This window comes from Chelonoidis abingdonii, chromosome 9 (assembly GCF_003597395.2).
Source record: "Chelonoidis abingdonii isolate Lonesome George chromosome 9, CheloAbing_2.0, whole genome shotgun sequence".
NCBI lineage: Eukaryota > Metazoa > Chordata > Testudines > Testudinidae > Chelonoidis > Chelonoidis abingdonii.
Genome location: NC_133777.1, coordinates 85,034,284 through 85,058,230, shown reverse-complemented (window position 1 = coordinate 85,058,230; position 23,947 = coordinate 85,034,284). Strand labels below are relative to the sequence as shown.

The following is a 23,947-nucleotide window of genomic DNA, read 5'->3' as shown; positions in this document are numbered from 1 at the left end:
GCAACCTGCGAGCAAAAAAACTTCAGGACCAGACTCAAAGAAAACTGCTGAGCTTCAGTTCATCTGCAAATTTACACCATCAGCTCTAGGACTAAACCAAAAGACTGGAATGGCTTGCCAATTACAGAACAGTTCTCTCCTTGGTTTTCACACCTCTATGCCTGAGAACAGGCCTCATCCTGACTGAACTAACCTCATTATCTCTAGCTTGGCACGCCCACCGCTATAGCAGTATTAGGTACCTGCCCTGGAAATTTCCACTACCGCATCTGACGAAGTGGGTATTTCACTACGAAAGCTCACACTCCAAAACGTCTATTCAGTTATAAGGTGCCACAGGATTCTCTGCTCTTTTACAGATCCAGACTAACACGGCGTACCCCTCGATAAACTTGCGTTTCTGGAGTCCCAGGCAGTACCTCGCCCCCTACCACCATCCTCCTTCTCTATCAGAAGGGGAAAAGCCTGAAGTGTCTGATCATGTCAGGAACACATTTCTTTCAGTCTTCCCTCTCAGCTGCATTTGCATTAGATGCTCCAAACTTCTGATACCGCATTTTTTTTTTTGTTAAATCAATGTAAAAAGAGAGGTGCCACGGCCTGATTCTCGTGTACTTCCTCTCCTTTCAGGTTCTGGGCTTAAAGCAGCCATCAGGCAGGAAATGAGAACTCCTCTGCTACTGGAGATCGCACAGGTGGGGTGGGATCCAGGTGTGCTGGGCTCTGGAGATCCCAGCCGTGGAGCAGGGAAAGGAGCTGTTAACCCCCAAGGAGGTTCATTTGTGCCAGGGCCGGCTCACCCTCCAGCACGCTATGGTCAGTGGCTTGAGTCACTTGAAGTTGCCAGCCCCTGTCTCAGGATGCGGCACAGCGTCTGCACCACTGGGATCTTCCTGTTGATTGTAAGCAAGATGCCGGCCTGATCTCTCTGCATGGGGAGGTTTAGCACTGTATTTGCTGTAGCAACACTCAAAGCAGGCTCTATCAAGCCCGTGGGTCGCTACCCCAAAACTGGTTGCCAGCAATGATCAAGGGGTCCCTGAGGCTGGGAAGTTGGTCCTGCCCCCAGAGCAGGTGGGAGGACATGGGCTAGGGGGTTGCAGCGCCTGCTCTACACTGGCTCCTGAGCTCCAGTCCCGGGGACAGGCTGGGCTCAGCTCCCTGCCCAGGGTCACAGTGCTGATCAGGTTTGACCCAGCCTTCCCTTGTCATGATGATGGGGGGGGTGGGGAAGCAGCCAGGCCGACTTGGTCTCTATCAGCTGTTTAGCATAAAGTTTAATCCCAAACAATTAAAGTTTTAATTTCCTGATTAACTTTTATGGCTAAGCAATTGCAGTGGAAGTTTAAATGCTAGCACTGGCTTCATTCCAGAACCAGGAAGGGGGGCAGCCGAAGCTCCCAGTCTGGTGCGGTAGGCACCTTTGGCGATGGCAGGACCTGCTAATCGTTTTTTTTTTAATTAGATGCTCTCATTCCGGTACACAGGAGGCAATCCCAGCGTTGTCCACCTCTAGGCCACGTTTCTTGCTCCATACAGCTATTTCCATTACAGCAACATGGTATTTGTATACATCATCTGTTGTCCTCCTCTTGTCTGTCTTCCACCAGGTCTAAAGCCTGTCCAAAACAAGTTTTTCCGGGGCATCCTAAGCTACAGCGTATCCCCCGAGTGGCGGATGAAAGAATCCCAAACACATGATGGCTGCTTCAAATGTATTGAATAAAGGAGCCATGGAACCTATGGTTGTGTTGTCAGCAAGCCACCCAGTCCAGATTTAAAAAAAATCACAGCTAAGAAAACCCCCTGAGATCTGCTAAGATCCAAGCAGAGCAGGGCTCCCTTTCCTCCACAGGAGGTGAGTGACCTGGTGTGGAGCATGAAGGAGTGGTTGGATTTGAACGGATTCTGTGCTGCCTTGATGCTATAATCGCACTGTTTCATACAAGGCCGTTGCATGGTGGGATTGTATCTACCATGAAAAATAAAAAAAAACTCTAATAATCTTCGCTACTTTACTTGTAAAAAGCTGTTCTATCCCACATTTCAGAGGTGCTGCACGCTTCTGTTTGGAGCAAAATAAGTAAGACCAATTTCTTTTCCTACAAAAATCTACATGGAAACAAAACTGAGTGCGGTAAGCAGCGCATTTTACAATCTGCAGGCAGCTGAAATGAAAACAGCTCATTATTACACCACAGAACATAGAAGAATGTATCTGACTGACTGATCCGACTGGAAATATGTCTGATTTCCACTTTGGTAAAGACCCAATAACTGATGCTTGGGCATCCATATCCTGTGTATCCAAAAAATATATTTAAAAATGCAGGGATTAGGCTAACTGGTCTCCCATTGCTGTACTTGTACATTAATCCATTTCAAAATCGAAATGTGCACAACGCGTTAAAAACCAGTCTGACTGGGATGGGCAGGATAAACGTGGCCTGAGACATAATGCCCAAAATGCAGTGGAACCCTGTCCTGAGCAGATGACATGGATATTGAACTGATGTCACTCTACAGAACCTGGGATGTCTGACCCTGCTAGGAGCTGCCCTGCCGAGTAAAAGTATTGCACTTGACTGCATTTGGTTCGGAACCCAGAATACGTACACCTGGAATGTCAAGCGCTATCATTGGTCCGAAAGGCCATTGGCAGATCTGTTGTTCTTTTTTAATACAGGTCATACTCTGTTCATTTTTATTAATAAGGGGCTGGATCTTGCTCTCGCTTGGAGCCAACAGAGTCAGAACTTAACTGTTGATTACAGAAGGTGCCTGCAAAGCAGAAATAAAGTTATACTTAGCCCGCCTCGAGTGCAGGGACAGAACTAGATGACCTCTCGAATCCTCCCAGCCTACAATTCTCTTGATTCCATGATAAATGCAGCTTTTAGTTCAGGAAACAGACTTTGGAGCGTTTTATTTTTCTACCAGACACAATAGCAAATGTTTAATATTTGAGGCAGGTAAAGACTTACCTATGAGCACTGACATGATGAGAAAATCCACTCACCTCTTTTCTGAGCTTACATAATAAACAGAATGTCTTCCTTCCGAATTCATTGTGGCTACCTCGTTCCTAAAATTACAAAACCACATATGTAACAGACATGTTGCTCATCACCATCTCACGTCTCATTAATGCAGGAACCCACCACACAGTGGAATTGGATCTGGTAATATGCACAATTAAGCCAATTGTTTGTATGAAACACAAAGTTATCAATAGCACTTATTTTCAGAACAGTATTTGGAACAGTGTCAACCATATTTCAGTTTGTCTGAAGTGTAACACAGTGATAAGACGACTCCTGGCCATAGGACAGTGCTGGAAAGGGAACGTCTCAGGATGGAATGTGATTCGCCAGGGAATGTCAGGAGTTGTCTAAACTTTGCTTTACTAGATTGCATTATCTGGATGAAAATATCAAATATAAGATACCACACTGAGCTGATGAGGCCAAAATTTGAGATCTACAGCGAAGAATGAGAAAACAATGCAACCAGATTCAGAGGTTTGGAGGGTCTTTCAAGGTACTGGGCCAATACATGGACAATGCAAGTTAATGCAGACAAATTGTAAAAATAATGAAGTCTGGGCAACAAACCCACCAAATATAGAGAGTACATATACATGGAACAGTCATGCGCGTACTGACCAGGAAAGGGGTTTTATGATTATGTAGAAAAAATTCCTGAAGCCATCAGCCCAGTGTGTGCTGCAGTAAAAAAGGCAACAGATACTGGATGCATCAACAGGGGAAGGAATACAAAAGCAAGAGAATGATACTTAATGTACATTGCATGTTTAGATCTTAGCTAGAACATTCGTTTGGTTTAGCACCCTTCAAGGAAAATACCATGCCCTGCAGAGGACAGAATCAGAGCGCCTAGAGTTAACGTAACTGGCAGCATTTAAGAGGACTCGTTTAAACAGACACTTTGATCTTGCAGGCAGGTGGGTTTTGCATTTACATGCATTTTCCAGACTACTTACCAATTAATGTTTAGAGCACGACTATTCTTATGTTGTGAGACACTTTCGATGGCCTCATGCAACAGGCCAGTTCAGGCAAAATGTACCCTTTGCGCCAGCTAGCCATGCATTCACAATGTCGTATACCAGGATTTGTGTGTGCAGTCGTCTGACTGCACATTGCTAACACAAGGCTTTGCCAATATACAGAAAATACACATGCAAAACTGTGGATCATCAATTGCTGAACTTTAAACACCCACATGTTGCACACTGCATGAACCAATCCGCACCACACATGCCCATGAATCAGTGGAAGTGCTCATGTGCAAGAAATGCACGATAAGCCATAGATCTCTAGAGTATTTAAAGGGTTTAAACGGCAAGAAGCCCCTGTTTGAGACCAGCCACGTGTAAAGCTCCGGGCAGCTCTGCAGAAAGAATCTCAGCCAAATATGATGATCCCAATTTAAGAAAAGTTCTCATAAAGGAAAGGCTAAAAGCCTGTGTCTATTTTTTTAACAACAACACATCAGGGTGTCCTGAAGTGCCAGCTCTCTTCTAGTGGGTTGAACCACATTTGATTAACCAGTGTATAACCCAAGCAATGTTAAACCAGTGCAAGCCCAATTCCTCTAGACATGCTGGCTGGCTGGGTCCATGGCAAGCAATGCAGGTTTAAATAAAAGCTGGGCACAATCATTTAGCGATCTGTCTAGTCCACCGTTTGGCCCCACATGCCCAAACCATCTCTAGGCCTAATTAGCTCAAAACTCGTTTCAACAGATGCTTTGAGTCGGCTCTTCAAAATGGTCTCAGCTGTCGGCTGAAGCGGAACCGAAAACTTCTCACTCGAATGGAGAGAGAATCTAAGGAATTACAACTAACAATTAATTGGCAAATTCATTTCACTTCCATTCCCAGGCCCTGTCCTCAATGCCCGTTGATTATGGGCCTATATAGAGAGCTGCTCATGTACCATAACACTAAAAACATGCATACTCCAGGCAGGGAGAACAACTTGTATATTTTCCTTGTGGGGGATGAAAAGAAGCAGTTACACAAATTCTCCTTTCGGGGGAATGGCGAAAGGGGAAGCAAACCCTGCCAGAAAGAGAGTGCCCAGATCCAGGCTGAACCACACACTGCAGCTGAGTTCCCACATAGTCAAAACCCATCGCATTAAGTTATTACTAACATCCAGGCACTTTGAAAATCCCATAACCATAACACATGCCAGTTCATAAATATTATCTCCAAGCCTCCTATTCTCACTAGCTGCTTGAAGCAGGGACGAAACAGTTACTATGATCTTCACAGACAGAGAATAGGAAAGGAGATTCTGAAACGCCTAGGGAAACGCCCTGCTCATAGCTAAGGGTTAATTGTCTCTTTCACCTGCGAAGGGTTAACAAACACGCTGACCAAAGGATACGATTGATCTAGACGCAACGACTTAAGTCATACTGTTCAAAAGATGCTATTCAATATAGAAGCGCGGTAAACGTCAACATTCTTTTGTGTGACTACCCTATTGTGGGTTGGCTTCTATCTCTCTGGTCTTGATACTAGACGTATGAGGTTGAAACCATGGTTCTGCAATTCCCTGCACAGTCTCTTATCTATTCAGAATAGTGAAAGTAAAAGGCGGTTATATGTCTTTTAAATTGTTTTCTTTATTTGCAGATGTGTATTTGCTGGAAGTATCTTAAATTGTATTTCTGCTGGGATGTCAAACCTTTAAAAACCCAATATTGCATCTTGGAATAACAGAGACAATTTTATTTTTCCTTCTCTGAAGGTAAAGTTTTCGCTCTTTTTTAGAATCTAATTGATCTTTTGGTTATCTTGGGTTTTTAAAAAAGGGGGACTCAGGGGAAGGGAGGTCTGCACTCACCAAGAATTGGGAAGAAGAAGGACAGGGGGAGGGAAAACCTTGCTCTCTGCGTTTATCTCTGTAGTGATTAGATTCACGGAGCTTGAATTGTCTATCTCTCCTAGTGTACCCAGGCGGGAGAATCTGGGAGGAAGAAAGAAAGGGGTAAAGGGAAATGGGTTTATTCCCCTTTTTGTGGACTCAAGGAATTCTGATCTGGGGGGTCCCCCAGGGAAGGTTTGGGGAGACCAGAGCTTTATTCAAGCGCGCTCTAACCCTAGTCCTGATTGGTGGCAAGCATTACAGATCTTAAGCTGATAATAAAGCGTAGAGGATCATGCTGGTACCCATAATTGGACGCTAAGGTTCAAATTTGGAATTATACCATGACACGCCCACTACCCAGACTCCAGTCCGTGGCTATGCACAACTGGCATTTATGCAGAATGTAGCCTTACCAATTGACGTAAACACTGTGCAATGGGCTTCCATAGATTTACTGTTACTTTAAATCATGAATTTTAATCACTAAGAGGCCGTACTGAGCCTCAGGGAAAACAGCATGGAATTAGTAGTAAGAATTATACTCAGATTTTTATAAATACACCAATAAGAGGCAGAAGAATATATCAAGCACTTCCCATGTGCAAAGTGCACGTGAACATGGCGAACCACCATCACTCTCACAGCTGTCTGGTCACATGGACACCTTGCAGTTAGTTCATCGCATGAGTAGTCAGGAATCGTGCACAAAATATTAGTGCAATCGGCTAACACGCATTGGTTTATGATGTGAGGAGAGGATTTTCCCTTTGTTTTTTCCTGCCAGGTTCTGTTTGGCGCATCCCAAATGTGTTTCTCTTCTTTCATGTATATGGTGTGAAATCACCCCAGCCAGGAAAAACCCCAGGAGGTGCCTATCGCATCCTAAAGTACTCAATGCCTTTACAAAAATCTGCCTCTTAAGTCCCAGTCAATTGCCCAGCAAAGGACACCCCTTCTACCCAGCAAGAGCAGCTTCAGCTGCCACTAGAGGGTCTATGCCAGAGTAAGCAGGAAGAACTCCTCTTCCCAGTGCTAGATTCTTCACTTGTTGGGAATGCACCAGAGGCCTTGCATAGCAGCAAATCCTCTGCCCAGTGCAGGGACTCTTGCTCCCTCTTGAGCGCATTCTAAACATCCTGCTCAGCTGGCAAAATGCACAGCAGAAATGCATTCAGTCTGCTACCCAGGCTGAAAGAGCAAATTGCAGGATTTTCCTCTACGGTTTCCTATGGGAAGCTGCTTCCAGTGGTATAAAGGCAGGCCTTCTGCCCTGGGGGAATTGCCCATATGCACATATTGATGGCGGCAACATGGACGTCATTTAACCACTGTGGGGAGTTGAAAAGTTAGGTACCGGTATATGGAATGACTGTAAATGGTCTCCTGATATAAACACCTTCCACAGCGTACAAAAGCATTTCTTACATATTCAGTGGCAGAATAGCCCCAATTGATGAGATGCCAGGTCAGACACACGTTAGTGCCTGGTGATTGGAGATGACCCACAAGCATATTAACAAATGGGACAGGCCAATCAGGCCATCAAGCAGGAATGTACAGCAGTGTATGAGACAGACATTTCATGGGAAGAAGCACCAAGGGTTGAGAGAAAGCAGAAGGTGGAGGTGAGACAAATGCTTAAGGGTCTCTGACCAGCAGTCTAGCCAAAATGTGACCTCCCTCACTCAAGAGACAGCCCAGATCTTCCATGGCGAGAAATGACACTGCCCAGGGGGGACAAACCACCTCTCAAACCTCCGTCAGTGAGAAAAAGAGGAGAGGTCTTTTTAATTCTCTTCCTAATTACGACACACTCGAAGACATGTGCTTGTTACTGGGCTTGCAGTGAACGATGCAACTAACGGCTAATACCGCCACACCCCGCACTAACCCTTCACATAAGGGTCCTGGAGACAGTTCAGCCCAGTGAGACTGGAGTAAATCTGGAGGACCCAGATTTAAAAAGAGTTATTCTAATTGACGTAAGTATCCTGAGATCAAAATCTGCTCGATTAATATAATATTTCTAAATAAGGTTTTTAAACAACTGAAATTGCTGGCAGCAGCTAACCCCGGAGAAGTCGTGGATGGTACAGGACTTCCTCACACGCACTGATTTTCTTGTTTGCTCCGCCAACATCCCAAAACTGGCCCTCTCTCTTCTTTTTCCCAACAGGAATTTCAAACTAAAAGTCCAAGCACTATTCTTGCATCAGAATGGCCAGACGGGTCAGCCAAAGATCCATCTAGCCAGTTGTTCCTGTCGCTGACAGTGGCCCACTGCCAGGTGCCCCAGAGGGAATGAACAGAAGGACCTTCATCAAGGATCATCCCCTGTCACCCATTCCCAGCTTCTGGCATCAGAGGCTTACGGACACCCAGAGCAACCCACTTGTCAATGCCGTTTGTTGGCAAGTAGTTTTTTATCCCCAGGTGAATTTTAATGGTCTTCATGAAGACACTGTAAGGATTTTCAAATTACTTGTTATTGCTTAACTCTGAACTTTCATTTGGCAATAGGAGTTTTCCCATTGCTGTCAGTTGGGAGGGAATGGTCATATGGCAGAGCTCTTTTCAAAAATCAACCCTAGCGCTCAAGTATACAGTCTACTGTTCATAACGTGCCCGCCATGATTTGAGGAAACACGGCTCACTACTATGCTTTGTGCTTTCCTTCGTACTCATTTCTTATGCTGCAATCCAGGAAAGAAATATTAAGGTGACCGTTACAGTGCTTGGTAAACGCAGCTTTAAAACAAAAATTAAAACCCCAGAAAGGTGTTGAAAATTGGGGGAACTCACCATTTGATGAAGTGAATTCTCTTGTTTCCCTGCAAACAACAAAAACCAAAGGGAGTGAAGGGCCAAAAAGTCGCATCCTGACACATCCTGGAACACAATAAGACTTCAGTCAAAACGTTGCAGAGCCGGCAAATTTACACATCAATAAGCAACACTCAGCCTGAATACGGGGAGGTAATGAATCTTCCCTCTTTAATTATGCAACAGAACACTTTTGACAGACCATGACACCTGCCTACGGACGAGAATCGCAGGAGCACAAAAAAAATATGACTGGCCAGCAGAATTTGTCGAGCAGAAAATGCAATCCAACTCCCAGACCCGAGGGACTATTGAATTTGCGCGTTTGAGCACTAAGCAATGAAGAAAAGCTCCCGATATTCATCGATTCACTTTCATTAGTAAAACTGAAAACCCGCATGAAATTGTTGGTTGCGCAATCTGTACAGGCAGCACGGACCAAAGGTCCTGCTGAGCACCATCAAGACACTTTCAAAGCAATAACTAGTTGTATGACAGTGCAAGGCAGCAGTTTAATTAACCATAATGTTTAGCTCTAGTAAGGTATACATTAATTGTCTTGGCACTTTGGAAAAAAACATGTCAACTTTATAAAATACAATGGACAGCAGAAGTGCTGTGTAAGGCAGACTGAAGTTTCTTTCGTTTATAATTGGAATTTCAACCCACACCCTAACCTAAATCCCTCCAAGTTGTGTGGCCGTGCAGCAGGCTACTTAAGGGCCATGCAGACGGACGAAATGGCCTCTCTCCCAGCCCTGCCAAGCTGCCGCAGCAAGGGAAAGGCAACTCTCCCCATCCCCAGGCTGCTACAGTGGAAAGAGGGCTGGGGAGTCCGTCTCTCCTCATCGCAATTCCGGGCAGCTGGCCACCCCCAAACCTCTCATCGCCAGCCCCCACCCCAAAGCCCTCACCCCCCGCCCTCTGCCCAGCCCCAACCCACTCCGGCCACCCCAAACCTTTCATGCCAGCCACCCCAAAGCCCTCACCGGCCCCACACCCCACAACCTCTGCCTAGCCCCGAAGCCCCCTCACACACCCCAAACCCCCCATTCCCACCACCCAGGGCCCTCACAGCCCCCCTGCACTCCCAGTCCGTCTGCCCTAGCCCCAAGCCCCCTCTCGCACCCAACTCCTCATTCCCACCCACCCCAGAGCTCTACACACCCCCACACCCAACCCTCTGCCCTCCTAGCCCCATGCGAGCCCCCTCCCACACCCAAAACCTCTCATCACCAGCCTCCCCCAGCCCTTCACCCCTGCACGCCCAAACCTGTCCCTTGCCCGGAGCCCCCTCCTCCTAACCACTCTTAACCCTTCGCGCCCCACCCCTATCTTCACACATCACCTCCATATTTGGTGCAATAACAAAAATGAGTTCCGCACATGGATGTAAAAAACAAAGGGAACATTGCTCTACTTCTTTAAAAAGACCCTGATCTGGACTGTGATTTGTAGGCCAACATCATCTCAAGGTACATTTTGCGGGGAAGTTGTTAAAAATCAAACAGAGTTTTAAAATGAGTGTTCTGAAATGTTGCTGAAAAATGTGCCTCTAATTTAGATCTTCACTTATTCTTTGAACACATTTCTTTGGTCAAAGCAATACGACGTGCCTTAATGAAGCAGAATCTAACCTAATGAGGTGTTTCTGCCGGCAGTAAAACAGATGGACTGAATGATCAGCATGCAAAAATGTTCCCTCATCTGGCAATGTCATTGTGATAACTTTACCAACATCTCTATCTTTCATGATATAAATAAGGCTGTGATTTAGTCACGCGAGTCACGGAAGTCAAGGAATCCCGGATTCCAAAACACCTCAGTTGACTTCAGCCAGCCACCGTCTGGAGCTGCAGGATACCCTTGCCCTACAGGTGCGTGGGAGCATCCCCACAGCTCCTGGCCCAGCGGGTGCAAGGAAGGATCCCGAGCTACAATCCACCGTGTGTGCAGGGACGCCCCCATAGTTCCTGCTCCTCCTGGCCACCGCAGGTGTCAGGGGTGATCCCCACAGCTTCCAGCTGCCATGGGTGGCAGGGCAGACCCCCTCAGCTTGGAGCTGCCAGCAGAGGGGGACCCTGAAGCTCCCAGCCCCCCTGCAGCTGCCCAGGCCTCTTATTTTATCACAGATACTTTTAGTAAAAGTCAGGGACAGGTCATGGGCTCCAGTGAATTTTTCATTATTGCCTGTGACCTGTCCGTGACTGGTACTAAAAGTATCTGTGACAAAATCCTAGCTTAATGATAATGAATACTGACAGAATACGGGACTAGATGGACCATTCTTATGTTCTTAGAGATCTTGCAAAACTGCATGACTCAGCAACAAAATGGTGGAAGAAATTCTTTGCTGGTAAGTGTAAAGTAATGCACATTGGAAAACATAATCCCAACTATACAGATAAAATGATGGGGTCTAAATTAGCTGTCACTTCTCAAGAAAGAAATCTTGGCGTCATTGCAGATAACTCTCTGAAAACGTCCACTCAACATGCAAAAAAAGCTAACAGAATCTTAGGAAAGGGATAGATAATATGACAGAAAATATCATAATGCCACTATATAAATCCCTGGTACACCCACATCGTGAATACCGCGTACGGCTCTGATCATCCCATCTCAAAATAGATATATTAGAATTGGAAAAAGTACAGAGAAGTACAACAACGATTAGGGGTCTGGAAGAGCTTCCATACGAGGAAAGATTAAAAGAAGACTGGGACTGGTCATCTTAGAAAAGAGGAGACTAAGTGGGAATATGATAGAAGTCTGTAAAATCATGACTGGTACGGAGAAAGTGATTAAGGAAGCGTTATTTACTCCTTCACATAACACAAGAACCAGGGGTCACCTAATGAAATTAATAGGCAGCAGGCTTAAAACACACAAAAGGAAGTATTTCTTCACACAACATATGTCAACCTGTGGAACTCCTTGTCAGGAGATGTTGTGAAGGCCAAAAGTATAACTGGGTTTAAAAAAGAATTAGATAAATTCCTGGAGAACAGGTCCATCAGTGGCTATTAGCCAAGATGGTCAGGGATGAAATCCCATATTCCGGACATCACTGCCTCTGACTACCAGAAGCTGGGACTGGACAACAGGAGATGGATCACTCGATAATTGCCCTGTTGTGTTAATTGCCTCTGAAGTATTTGGCAATGGCCACTGTTGGAAGACAGGCCCCTGGGATAGATGGACCATTGTTCTGACCCAGTATGGCTATTCTTATGATCAAAATGACAAACATTAAACAGCAAACACTATAGGCAAAACATGCTCCTTAGCAAGGTCTACCTAGACCTGCATAAATGAACAGCACATTGACTCAGACCCTGGGCCCCAATACAATCTGTTCATATCAGTGGGGTGTAACAGGGACACAGCAGCTCTGAGGTCCTCATCCCAGGATCAGGGAGAAGTCTGTAAAGGGAACGTGCAGCCAAATTTGCCACGTACATTTGCTGAGTGCAGGTCAATCACGTTCGAAGCCCATACAGTCAGCACAGCCCATAACTCCAAAGACAACGAACTACAGAAAACATCTGACTGCTCAAACGCCATATCACACTAGCAGAAAATGTATGGAGCCCTGATACACGCTAAAGCAGCCCTGGGATAACTTGGCTTTGAAATCTTTAGATCTAATGAAATAAATAGCATATCATTTATTCAATGCATAACAACAACTTGTTATTATCTCAGCAAATAACAAGGGGCAATGTTAAGATTGGACAGGGGGGTGTAACTACTAATCTGCTGAGATGTCATGAGCTGTGATCTCATCCAATGCAGAAGATTTCTCTGTCCTCAGCTGCAGCAGCTGAATATTTGCAAAAGCTCCCAAATTAAGAGGTTCTGTCATTCCACTTCTTCAAGCCTCAATTACTTACTGATGCTATAGGACATCATGGTTACATTAGGAGCATCGCATCTGTTTTTTAGACATGTTATTTAAAACATGACAGTTCCTTTGGAGTATTTATGAACTATCAGGTGACTGCTAGAGAGACAAGTAGGTGAGGTTACACACAGAACTCAAAAGCTGGTACCTTCCCCCAACAGATGCTGCTCCAATGAAAGATACCATCTGACTACCTGCTCTCTCTAATGTCCTGGGACCGACATGGCTGCATACTGCACCTGGAGACAGCCATCTGTGAAAGTTCCAGGGGTAAAACATGAACACCAAGGATTCATGAAGGGGAAAAACATTAATAGTTGCCAATATACCAGCACTCAGATCTGAATCCATTAACCAGTGCCACTTTGTTTACATGCAAAATCAAAATCAAAGCTCCTTTTTTAAATTCTGCGTACCAGGGAAGTGTAGTTGGTAACTCAGAAGAGGCCCAGATCCCTTTGCTTGCTGAACGAGAGCAGGAAACTGCTGATAGCTCCTTGGAGAAAGTTTACTCTGAGATTGTAACTGCTACCAAATATCCACTGATCTCTGTTTGGGGTCTCAGCAGCACAAGAATTTAAATGAAGGTGCAGACTTTCCTTTGGCTTCAAATCTACACCACAGCAAGTGAGAGAGGACCATCACTATGCCCTCCTCCAGCAGAGCAGGGGAGGAGTGGAGCTGGGGCTGGGGGTGCAGCTGGGCTGGAGGCGGAGCTAGGCAAGGGGCGGAGCAGCGGGCAGGGTGCAGCTGGGCTGGAGGCGGAGCTAGGTGAGGGGCGGAGCAGCGGGGGGTGCAGCTGGGCTGGAGGCGGAGCTAGGTGAGGGGCGCAGCAGGGGCGGAGTGGAGCTGCAGCTGGGGGCAGAGCTGGGCTGCAGTGGAGCAGGGGGTGGAGTGGAGCTGCAGCTGGGGCGCACTTGTTCCCTGCCTCACGTGGCCCGTGCCCTGTGCCCCTGAACGTTCCTCTGCGCCTCCCAAGAGGGGTGCACCCCACAGTTTGAAGACCAATGCCATAGGGAAATTGTGAGGAGCATCACAGCAGCCTAAGCAGCTATGGACCCCCCCACTGAGGGCTACTCAAGAACAATCCTCCAGTATCTCTCCCCACAGCCCCCCCCCCCCCCGAGCCTGACCACTGAGGATTAGGGGCAGAGGGGCTTCCAGGAGATCAGGCCACAAAGCTGTGGCTCTCCCCGTGTGGCCAGTTTCTGGTGAGTTTGGCTACCTTCTGCTGAGAGAATGGTAACCTACAGGCCTAAGCCATTGTGCTCACTCTGAGTGCAACATCTGTAAATCTGGTTATTGTTAGTAACAGTGCTGGTGGTGCAGTGCTCCAGCCCTACCGATTGCTAGCGCCACACGCACTTATCCAGCGCCCTGCCAGCCATCGCCCCTTTATATAGTATCACGCCCTAAACGCCCCTCCATGCGCTTTTCAGAAATATATCCTCCAAAACGGCCACACCCGGGGATGCACCTGTTGGGCTTATATTTGCTCCATGAAATGTCGGGAATACAGGAGAGCATTTCCCGCGACTGCGAGCACTACAACTCGGAGTCAATTTACAAGAGATGTACATGGCGCTGAACATGAAGATGTCCGTGTTTAGCTCTTGTGGCCATCATGCTAAAATCCCAAGATATCTCAGTTGTATTGTTTCAAACAGGCTGGATTTTCTCTGATTCCATGTCCAGGTGTTGAGCTGTTGATTCAGGTGTAAGCTTTCTCCTTCTATCAATCCACTCAAGTGATGGGTTTATTATTTTTACCGACGGCGCTTGCAATGGCTTCAGACCATGCCGTGCAAGGACGCAGAAGACAACCCCCATGCCTATGGGTGCACTGAATAAGTCAGTGTAGCACACATTAATTGGGGAAAGTAGACTGCTCAGCACGCCTGCCTTGTATAACCTGTCCTTACCACACATCATGCCCAAGGTGAGTACCAGACATCAGGCCCAAGTATGTAGGTAGAAGACCAGACTGATCTCAAGGAAGTGATGCTGATTTGCATCAGCTAAGAATTGCTTAATATTTACACCAAGCGACACAACTGGCTTAGCAAATATCCATACCAAAACCAAAGCCCTGCCTGTTAACAAATAGCACACACAAAAAATCAGCAAAGCTGGGGCGGGGAGACCCCACCAGCCCTAACCAGGATCTGCAGCCCAGAGCCCACCTCCTGCCCAGGGACTACAACATTATCAGTTCTTTCTGATTGGCACAGTTGTAACATTTTAGCGTGTTTCCATCATCTCAACACAAATCTCAGTTATTGTCCTTGTGTTTCAGCCCCACACAGCAGAGAGGATATCACCTGAAATACATGTCAAAGCCATGCTGGCAGCAAGTTTCTCTGATTAGATAGTGAGAATCTGAGTAGTGAACAAATTGGTTTTAAATCCAGATTAGAGTGAAATCCATCTCAGTGTGACAAGAGTGAATGGTCAAAAGTAAAAAGCATTCTCTGAACAACCTCAACCCAATATCCTGCACAAAGCGACACATAAATCCCCAAAATAATCACGTCTGAGATTCTGGACACAGCTTGAGAAAGTGGAAAGATCTCTGTGTGTCTCCACTGTAACCAGGCTCTATTTCCGACACGCAGGAAGCGTTGCTGCACACAGAATACTCCCTAACCCAGGCCAGATCCCAAGAGACTGGAACAAATCAGTAAACCATCAATTTGTAACCACCTGGAGACTAACCACTTGGGTGATAAGGAATAACCAGAATGGATTTGTCAGGAACAAATCATGCCAAACCCACCTAATTTCTTTCTTTGTTGGGGTTATTGGACCAGTGCCCAGGGGAGAGGCAGCAGATGTGACATGATTTTAGTAAGGGTTTTGATACAGTCTCACAGGTGAACTGGGGAAATGTGCACTGAACAAAATTGCTATAAGGGGAGTACACAACAGGTTGAAAAAATGTACTCATAAGGTAATTATCAATGGTTCCCTGTCAAACCATATGGAGGTATCTGGAGGGGTCCCACTGGGGTCTGTTCTGGGTCCAGTACTATTCTCTACTTTCATTAATGATGTGGCTAATGGAGTGGAGAGTATACTTATAAAAATCTGCAAATGACACCAAGCTGGGAAGGACTGCAAGCACATTGGAGAACAGGATTAGAATTCAAAATGACTCACAAATTAAAGAATTCAGCCGGAATTAACAAAATGAAATTCAGTACAGACAAGTGCAAAGTACTGAACTTAGGAAGGAAAAACCAGCTGCCCAACTATGCATGGGGACTAACGGGCAAGGTGGCAGTACTGCTGGAAAGGACCTGGGGGTGAGCGTGGATCGCATGTCGAATATGAGTCAACAATGTGCTGCGTGTGTGAGAAAGGCTAACAACATTCTGGGGTGTTTTACCAGGAGTGTCTTATGTACGACACGGAAGGTCATTGTTCACTCTGCTCGGCACTGGAGGGGCCGCAGCTGGAGCACTGTGTCAAGTTTTGGGCATCACATTTTAAGAACGATGTGGACTAGCTGACCTCTCGAGATCCCTCCCAGCCCTACGTTCTGTGATTAAGCTGAGTCTGAGGTTCCCTTGTGCGATGAGCTGAGGATCTGTCCCTAAATATTATGTTAAATTAGAACATTCCAGTCCCCTTTGCTGTTCAGAGCTAGAACAGATTTAACTGATTACAAGTGACTTCTTGCATCTAACGTCTATCAATATTTAAAGAAGCAGGTTTTTAACAAAGAAGCTGTCTGGTCTGAGGGTTTTCTTTAGCTCTCCTCATTGTCATTTGCAAGTGCTTCTCAGACAGATTAGACCTGCACGGTGAAGCACTGGACTGGGACTCAGGAGACCTGAGTTATATTCCTGACTCTGCCACTGGACTCAAGGGGAACTCGGGCAAGTCATTTCATTTGCCTCAGTTTCCCATCTATATAATGGGGATAACTATACTGACCTCCCTTGTGACGTGCTTTGAGAGCTATCAGTGAAAAGTACCAGATAAGAGCTAGGGATTATCAGCTTATTTTGATATTGCTGAGGTAGTGCAGATATGACATAAACAGAAAATATACCATTATTGTCTCCGTAGTGCTTAGATATCTATGTGGTAGGGATTAGCTATAGAGATCAGAGAGATTCTCAAAAACAGTTGAATAAAACATTGAAACATGACTGACAACTAAAGAACAACTAAAAACACAGGCCAGTAACAATTAGTCCATCATAAATGTGTGTATCCAGACAGGTAGCAAAAGGAAAACAGCATATTGATCAAAAGCCTTCCTGATCAGGCTACAAATTACCATCAGGAAGTTAGCTGAAAACAAGGGATTTGGAAGATTACAAATCTGAATTTAATCAATTCAAAAATTGTGTTGGATGAGAGCAGAGCAAAGGTAATGCATGATCCCTATGTTATGCAGGTGCGATCTTTTCACTTTACCTGATATGAGCTCCTACTGGATTTATTTGGGTGACATTTTATTACATTTCTATTATATTGCAATTGGGAACATTTTAAAAAGTACCCAAATGACACAGACTCGTATGTCCTATTGATTTTCAATGGGATCTAGTTTCCTAAATCACATAGGCACTTTTGAAATGGTTATACTTTGTCTTTATTCCTTTGCTTGGCCCCCTGAGCACTTTGGTTGGATGGGAAGGAATTAGGGGAAATGCTATTGGGTTTTTTTGTTTTTTTACACATCCTGAAACAAATAAACTAAGATTGTGATGCAGCAAAAAAAATGAAAAAAGAAGTTAAACATACAAGTCACAGAAAGAAAATGGTCTACATTAATATAAATTAAATGTAGCATTTTTTAAATAGTAGATTAAATATTAAATGCACCATCCGTGATGTAGCACTGTTCCTGTCAGATGACAAATCTCAGAGCAGCCTAATATGATAAATGCTTTCTCACAGCACAGTCCCATTTTAATTTTCCTCTGATTCACATCTAATGTTTAATATATCTCTATAAACCTCTGGGAGAGGAGGGGATTGGCAGAATGGAATATTCCATGAAGATTTAGCATACTGAACTGAAACGGGATTTATGGGTCACTGGAACTGGAGCCGGGTCACAAAGAGATTTTGATGATGATGATGATGATGATGATAGCAGCAGAGAATCCTGTGGCACCTTATAGACTAACAGACGTTTTGGAGCGTGAGCTTTCGTGGGTGAATACGTCAGACGTCGTGGCCTGCGTCTGACGAAGTGGGTATTCACCCACGAAAGCTCACGCTCCAAAACGTCTGTTAGTCTATAAGGTGCCACAGGATTCTCTGCTGCTTTTACAGATCCAGACTAACACGGCTACCCCTCTGATGATGATGATGATTTTGCAGAAAAGAGATTATCTTCACAGTCAGGACTCTTTTATATTCCACTCCCGTGATTCCTGACTCCTATGGATAATCGAAAAAGAAACTTCACACAGGCCACGCTGCTGACCATTCCCATAGTTCCGCCTGCTTGTTGAATACATTCTTCAGTCAAGGACTATGTAAAAAAGCCAAGTGATTTATATGTTTCATTCCCACTGTTCACCTTTTACACACACACACACACACACACTCTCTCTCTCTCTCTCTCTCTGACAGTCTGTGGATGGCCCCCCTGTCAAATCAGGCAGGCAGACAAATGCACTTTTTGAAGTACCCAAAAAGGGACCAGTTTTATTTCAGTAAGAATCTTATACAACAAAGCTAGTCCTTCCCCGTGTCGCAGTAAGATCCTTAATGCTCACACGGCTCTCTGCTAATATTACCTGCCAGCAACCAGTTATACTCTAGCTCCCTCTACGGGCTCCTTGCCCACACACACTCGCAAAACCCTACCTGCTCAGGTGAACTCCTTTAATGGTAGAATGTCACAAAATAAACCAGGAATAAAATGAATGGAAGAAAATGAAACATTGTGCACCTGGTTCTCATTTACACACCTCTAACAGTATAAAGGGGACTTAAAGTGGGTGTGAAAATAGGAGTGATGTCAATGGGCCTCAGGCCTGGTCTACACATAGAAGTGAGGTCTACACAGCCACAGTTAAGGGATGTGAAAAACCCACACCCCTGAGTGCCATCACTATGGCGACCTAACTCCCAGTGTAGACGCAGCTAAGTCAATGGAGAACGTCTGCCAACCTCACTCCAGTCACGTGGGGAGGTGGAGTTCCTGCACATGAAGGAAAAACCCCTTCGGCTGCTGTAATCTGCATCTCCAGTAAGAATGTGCACAGCATGCCTACGGCACACAGCTATGCTCTTAGAGCACTGGTAGCACAGACATGTCCTGGAGTAAATGAGACTCAGGCCCTGTGCTTTTCCAAAGTGGGCTCCGTCCCAGGGCACGTGTACCATTTCCTCTTTTTGCCATCTAGGCCTTGGCACTGCAGCTGGCGTGCAGTGCACAAAGAGGAAACCGAGGCAAAGCCAGGAAGAAATCCAGGGGCACCTTCCCAAGGATTCTGAAGTGCCTCATTGTCTCTATTACCTTGGCCGTGTTTCGTCAAACCGAGTTACAAACCCATGCAATCACAGCTCGTTACAAAACCATACTTCCCACAGCTGCGTTCCAACAGGATCCCACACACTGATCCAGTGTCTTCAGCGAAAGAGGTGGGACTGACAAGAGTAAAAGTGAGTCCGTGTCTCACAGAGAGGAAGGGAGAGAGTCCCAGACAGATGAGGCAGCACAAGCAAAAGAGTGGCCCCCCGCTGAGGACGGCGATAGGCCCCAGGCCCAGGCTGGAGTGCGACTGGATGTAATCAGGTCAGAGTGGGTGAAAACAACAAGTCTGTGGAGAGTTTCGAAATGCTGCAAAGCAGTTTGAACAGGCCTGGGAGATGGAGAGGAGGCTGGTGAACGTGCCCAAAAGGGAGCGGGAAACAATTGTACCATGATCCTGCTTCCTGAAATTCACAGAAAAGGCTTCTAAAGGTGACAGACATAGGCTTGGAGAAAGATGTCCACGGAGACAAAATCAAGGGGACATCTCTCTCTATCATCGTCACATACAGAAACGTTTATATCAATGAATGATACTGCCAGAGGCTGGCTGCAGGGACTGCTGCTCCAAGTACCAAGCTGCAGTCACATGAAATGAAAGCTCACAGTCTCAGTGATGTGTAATGTTAATCTTCCTCCAGACGCTGAGGACCAGCAGCCTGGCATTGGCTTGGATCGATGACATGTAATAATTAATTAAAATAATGATTTAAAAATAACAAGTTCCAAGGCACTGAAGGCTTGTCTACAACTAAAACGCTACAGTGGCACAGCGGCATGGCTGCAGCATAGACACTACCTACATTACAGGAGAGGTTCTCCCATCGGCAGGGAAAATCTACCTCCACGACCTAGTGCCATCTACAGGGGACATAGGCCATCTTAACAATGCCACTTGGGGGATTACCACACCCCTGAGCAATGTAGTTAAACTGCCCTAATTTTCTAATGTAGATCAGGCCTAAATATGGGGTGGATTCAAAATTTGTGTCTCTCCACTTAACACTAGCCAGAAGCATCATACCTATGCAGACGGCATTGGCTGGATATGACCAGAGAGCCCTGAGTCGAAGGGTCCATCTACAAGCAGCTGGGGGGATCAGAGTCCCAGCTCAGGCAGATGTACACACAACATCTCGGCTTGAGCTGGCACTTCAGAACAGCACCATGGCCACAGCACCCCAGGCAGTGTCTCAAGCTGGCTGCCCGAGTGCAATCCCCCACCGCCCATGCCGCTGGGGCCACGCTGCCATTTTTCATGCACTAGCTCGAGCCGAGCCATTGTGCGTACGTCTACCCAATCCAGGAATGCCACCTCCCAGCTGTCAGGCAGACACACCCAAATGTGATGGCCATGAAGTGAGAAGAAGGGAGAAAGGGGAAAGGCTCTTTCAGTGAATTCTCTATGTCACTATCACCAGACACTGGACAACTTAATCAAGTGGAGTCTGAGAGACCAAGAGGCTGGAAAACTGCCAGTTTGTAGAAGTGCAGATTGTTAAGTTAATGGGCCTGATTCTGCTACCTCTGAAGTGTACAGGAGTCCTGACACTGACGTCACTGGGGGCAGGATGGTGACCAGTGTTTGAATAGTGAGGAGACTCCATCAACAGGTGCCACTGGATACATACCACAGAGATGGTCTCTGCAGGATGCCTCAGTTCTGTGCCAAACTGGATTTAATCCTTAGGTCAAATCTCCAAATTACTTCATGGACAGTAAAGTCACTGACTTAGAAGCCAAGCTGTGCGGAGAGGGGGCATTCCATTTCAGGGAGGGGTTCAATACTCCAGAATTTTGTTCCAATCCAATTTGGCACGAAAACTAAACATTTCAGGATTCCTTGTGAAGGAGATGGAGCCCTTGCTGCTGGACAGTCCACCTTGTGGCTGCCCCAGAGCCATGGACCCTCAGAGCCCTGGGGTCACCTCTGGGGCAGTTTGGCACGTGGGCTGCCAAGAAGCCAGCCAGCATGCTGGCAGAAAACCAGGGAGGTCTGAAAACCTGCCTGGGAAGGCAGGGTTCCAGTGGATCCCCACAGAAATCAAACCATCTCCATACTTCTTGTGTTTATTCCTGTATCAAGCACCCACATAACTGAGTCTCACAAACTGGAGGTGGTTGTTAGCCCAGGAAAAAAACAACCCTTCCTGCTTCTAAGTAAACCAGAGTTAGCTCTTCTGGAACCAGGAAAGCATCTTCCCTCCGTGAATGACACACCATCAGGTAATCAGCGTTTCCTCTCTAGGGAAAAAGAGCTGAATGTGCAAAAGGGGAATTCTGCTGATTGGAGTCTGATCACTAGTAGATAATAATGGCATCTCCTCCTCCGTAAATTAGGTAGCTGATCAGACGGGGCATCAGTGCAGAGACCAGTCCGATTTTATTTACTTTTATCAGTCTGACTCCCCTTTTCTCATTTCTCCCAGGGCAGCATGCCCCAGATTCTACCGCCTGGTAATGCTCTCGAAGCTAAGAGAGATCATTTTTACTTATTACACTGCATCTCTCTTGCTGCTTCCATCTCTTCTAGTAGGAACGTTAATGTGGATGCTGGCCAGAAAATTACCCAAGTGAACTCTATTTAGCTAATAAGAAAATGTCACAGCAACTCACTTAATGTCTCTGCTCTTCTTATGTGCTGGTGGCACACTGTAAGGTCTCTTAGTGACTCTTACATATTCAGCATCAGGCTATCAGTGTAATTGACTTCAATGTTCTTTTCACTCTGGCTACAACACACAGTCACGGCTCCTGATTAGAATTTGAGATAGCACCAGAGTGCAGCTTCTCACTAGCTCTGCTGGATGCTGGCAAGTGTGACTGTTAACTAGCCTTCTTCTGTCGGCATCCAGCACCCTACATGCCAACAAAACATCCTGGCCACAGAGTGACTGACACCAGGGTGCAGGGTGACTGACAGCTTGCAGACTTTCTGATTGTTGATGATTTTACTTATGTCAGAGTCAGCTCCCCTGACCCCTTAATGGGTGTTGAACTTTGTGGTTCTCTGGGCATGCTGAATGGGATCAAATAAGTTTAAACCAAAGTGTGGGTGAACTCACTCTGGCTTTTTCTCAGCTAAATAGTCCCTACAATTTCCCACTATTGCTAATGCTGCTTCATCTCCATCCGTGGCAGCAGCAAAGACGGGCGCACTGAGGCAGACGAGGTATTGGCAGCTGCTGGAGTTTTACATATCAGGTTGCGAGGTAGGCCTGCTTTCAGTGGCAAGTTGGAACAGTGTCCAAAACGCTGGTGGCACCTCCATGCTGCTCTCAGCTGTTTAGCGCCACCAATAGCAGAAACTAGCACTTTTAGGGATGCTCCCACCGATGGAGCTGAGCAGCTGATAGCAACAGAGGGAAAATCTAAGGGCAAAACACTAATGTAGAGAATGCCTTTGAAGGGGGAGTCCACCACAGTTTGGGGCTTAACAAGTGTTGAACTTGGTTGAGCCTATCCATGGAGTTCAGCACCCCCATGATGGGGCAGAGGCACCCCACAGTCAAACAGAGCAGAGTATTTGAGTACAGACAGAGTTGAAACTCCTCCGTCTGTCTCACTATCTGCCTGCTCTTGGTACTTACGTGGTCCCTGGCACCACCGTATGTGAGCAACTCACAAGCTTCAATGTATTTATCCTCACAGCACCCCTGCGTAAAAGGCAGTGCTGTTATCCCTAGCCCAATTCACAGAGGGGAAACCGAAGCACGGAGAGGCTAAGTGACTTGCCCAGGGTCACACAGGAAGTCTGTGGTGGAGCAAGGAATTGAAGCTCCCACCTCCCAGCCTAGTGCCCTGACCATCAACCCAGCTTTGATTTTTGTGTTGGTGCCTCAGCAATGTTTGGAACTAGTGACACCCTGAATATCCACCTCTGAAGCAAGGCAACAGCTAGAGAATTACTCCCTGGGGACGGGCTAGTTTTAAGCCGATGTGGGGAATATGCATACCTGAAAGGGACAAGCATAAGGGAGGCTAAAGGAGAGGAACATGTGAAGTACAGTTCTGCAGTAGGGAATGCCAGCGCTGAGCCAGGAAAGACAAGGGCTACAAGGTTAACACGGCCCAAAGTGACAGTCGTTTGGCAAACCAAGAAAACTGAACTGACCAAGTAATTCATTTGTCCCAACTCTGCACTAGCCTTTCTCTGCAGTGTGGGCTAACTGGTTCATAAATCCAAAACACAGGGCAAGCCAATGCCAGTGAGTGGGGCAGGCAATCCACTGTCAGGCATTTATGCTGTATGAACTCACTTTAAATAATTGGAAGACCACCCTAGAGTAAAGACACTGACTTCACGCACATATCCGCTGTCTGCTTGACGCTGCCGCACATTCATAGACATGCAATGGAATTCTATGGGACACACCACAGCTCCATGAAATGACCATGCTACCGAAGTCAATAAAAACCATTTTGTAAAGAACACTAAATGATTGGCCAGGGAGCGATGGGAATTGAGCCCATCTGTGGCGGATCAATGCCTATGCACCTCTCGCATATCACGGATCTTGTCATTTCCTCAAAAATAAATGTTGCTGCAAAGAATGATTAAACATTGTCCTTTCATTTTTTGTCATTTATGTTTACTTTCCTGTGCAGTAGAACACCAGAGTTACAAACTGACCAGTCAGCCACACACCTCAGCTGGAACCAGAAATACACAGACAGCAGCAGAGACTCCCCCAAAAAGACAAATACAGGACAGTGCTGTGTTAAATATAAACTACTAAAAAAATAAAGGGAAGTTACAAAAAGATTTGAAAAGGTAAGGAAGCTCTTTGTGCTTGTTCGTTTAAATTA

The 23,947-nt window shown here is 46.1% G+C and overlaps 1 protein-coding gene across 3 annotated transcripts in view; it reads right to left on the bottom strand.

Moving 5' to 3' along the window:
• FRMD5 (FERM domain containing 5) overlaps nucleotides 1–23,947 on the bottom strand; it is a 317,514-nt gene that overhangs the window by 34,274 nt on the left and 259,293 nt on the right. The gene's annotated exons all lie outside the window — the stretch shown is intronic.